This window comes from Vespula pensylvanica, chromosome 8 (assembly GCF_014466175.1).
Source record: "Vespula pensylvanica isolate Volc-1 chromosome 8, ASM1446617v1, whole genome shotgun sequence".
In the NCBI taxonomy this organism is placed as follows: domain Eukaryota; kingdom Metazoa; phylum Arthropoda; class Insecta; order Hymenoptera; family Vespidae; genus Vespula; species Vespula pensylvanica.
This window is the reverse complement of record NC_057692.1, coordinates 2985475-2987974: the sequence shown is the minus strand read 5'-3', so window position 1 is coordinate 2987974 and position 2500 is coordinate 2985475. Positions and strand designations below refer to the sequence as shown.

Here is a 2500-nt window from a genome sequence, read left to right as displayed (position 1 = left end):
TTATTTAATTTTCATCGTAAGAAAAACGATTATTAATTCATATCCAAAGGTTAATATTTACCAAGCATAAGTTTTATATTTAGTAGAGTATAATCATACCGGCATAAATTTCATATTATATAATCTTTGTTTAGTCACGCAAAAAGAGTAAGAATTCAGAGAGTTAAGAACAATCGATTCTTTGTTAAAGTTGAAACTGTTCACGACATCACGAATATGTACATCTGAAAATATCTCTAAAGCTACTCATTCGTTCGTAAAACGTTAATCGGCTAATTGTCGGATAGAAAAAAAAAAAGGTCAATCGATAAATTTCTGATTCTCATAAAAAAAACCGTGTTAATAAAAATCCACAGTAAATTAACTTAACGCGTTCTATATATGAACGTGTTATTAGAAATAATTGAATAAATATCCGAATCGTCCGAGATCAAGATAATACAAAGATATAATCGAGGATCATCGATTTTCTTGTTAATTAGAGAAAAAGTAATGAAGAGAACGAGTACAAGTAGATACCTACGTAATCGTATTGCCGTAGGCGTCGGTGACTCTGAAGTCAAAGTCGCGGAAAAAGTTTACGTAATAAACGTGAAAACTTCGAGTTAATAATTGCAGGTTACTCGAGTTACGAGGAAAGGAAGCATCGAAAGTTTTTTTTAATCAGCAACTTCTTCTATGCGTGTTGTTGTTGTTGTTGTCGACAACGACAACGACAACGACAACGACGACGACGACGACGAAGCAAATACGCGACGTGTATTTTGATTCATTATGTAAAGGTGCAAAGAGAAGCAAATGAGTCATAAGGAGTCACTACCACCCACGAGAAAAGAATAAATCAACTTTTTTTATGTCTCATCGTGTCTAACGAAGTGTGAAATCAAAAGTTGTTAGCTAAATGCGAACACGTATTTGACTTCATCGAAAACAATAGCTCACCTATAATCGTGAGACATCTTAGAACGCAGCATCTCTTTAAATTCGACGCAATCCAGAAGTAGTTTCTCAAAAGTTTATTTACCACTCGATTTTCTCTAAATAGAGACTTCAAATCGTACACGGTTTCATCCTGAGAGTATTAATTCGATGTCCATTAATTAACGATTCAATGACATAGGAACTCAAGCCTTTGGCCAATGACTAAGAGAGATTCCTCAGAGATGAGATATCTTTAATTAACTCTACCCTTGAATCCCTATTTTCAAGAATTAAAGGGCTGCTTTTTGTTTTCGTTCAAACGAATCAAACGAAATATTACAAATCAAATGTATTTATCAACGCAGAACATGCGATGCCGTTAAAACCTTGTCTCCTTTCAAATACGATGCTAACTAGAAAAACGACGTTAACTAGCTCTATGTTAATTAGAAATATCCATCTAAGGAGAAAATATCGCTCCGAGAGTTTTCCCATGAGACGAAATAAACGTCGAGCGTGGATCGTAAAGAAAAAGAGAAAAAAAAAAAACAGAAAAAGAAGAAGAAGAAGAAAAAAAAACCAACTCCGGACGTGCGTTAATGTCATTTTATAGAACACCTATGACTCAGGAGATACGAACTATATGGGATTATATAAATACGCCCAAGTTAAATAATCCTACTCGTATTGCCGAAAGGAGAGCCGAGAACGCTGCTCGGATAATCTTGTTTGTAATAAGAGAGATCCCTCTTTCGATTGATGTTGAAAGCGTCGATTATATTGAAAATTTACTTCGAGAAATAAAAATTGTTAATATCAAATACAATATCCATTTATATACATGTATATACACACTCTTTCTTTCGCATCAAAAGGAAACACCCACGTATCAGGAAGGAAGGTTACGATTGTCCTCGATATTGGCCTCCAGGCAACGAGAAAGTAGGTGTACGTACGAGGAATCAGAATTAGAGGTTACATCTGATGACTACTAGCTCTTCTGTCTTACTCATCGTATCGAATATATTAAAACATCGCGTTAACGCGTTGACGATAATTCCCATAATTACATAGCACTCTTTGAACGTTTAAACGGTTTGTATCGATTATACGATTGAAATGGTAAATTCGTTCCTTGTGCATAACGATCGGACGATTTTATGTTTGGTTATAGGAAATAAGACAGATCGGCCGACACGATCATATCCGTAACATTTAAGAAGATCGATGGATCACTCCTTGCATGGCGTATAAACGATAACCAAGACTTTGCTATCTATCATTTCGTCGAGGAACTCGTCCAGTCTCTTCTCCTCTTGCTCTTCCTCTCCTCTTCCACCTACTACTACTACTACTACTACTGCTACTACTACTACTACTATACTAATACTACTACTCTTTCTCCTCCTCTTTCTAGACTCCAACTGCTAAACGAAGCCTTATAGGGAGGATAGCTTAGCTTATGTACCTCGTGAATCACAGCGAGACTTTAAGTCTCGTCGAGCCAGGCAAATTGCATCTACTCTCTTATCCTCTCTCTCTCTCTCTCTCTCTCTCTCTCTCTCTCTCTCTCTCTCTC

The 2500-nt window shown here is 36.2% G+C and overlaps 1 protein-coding gene across 2 annotated transcripts in view; it reads right to left on the bottom strand.

Annotated features, from left to right (window-relative positions):
• The window catches only part of LOC122631075 (neurexin-1), a 289963-nt gene that overhangs the window by 257972 nt on the left and 29491 nt on the right, over positions 1-2500 (bottom strand). The window lies entirely within an intron of this gene.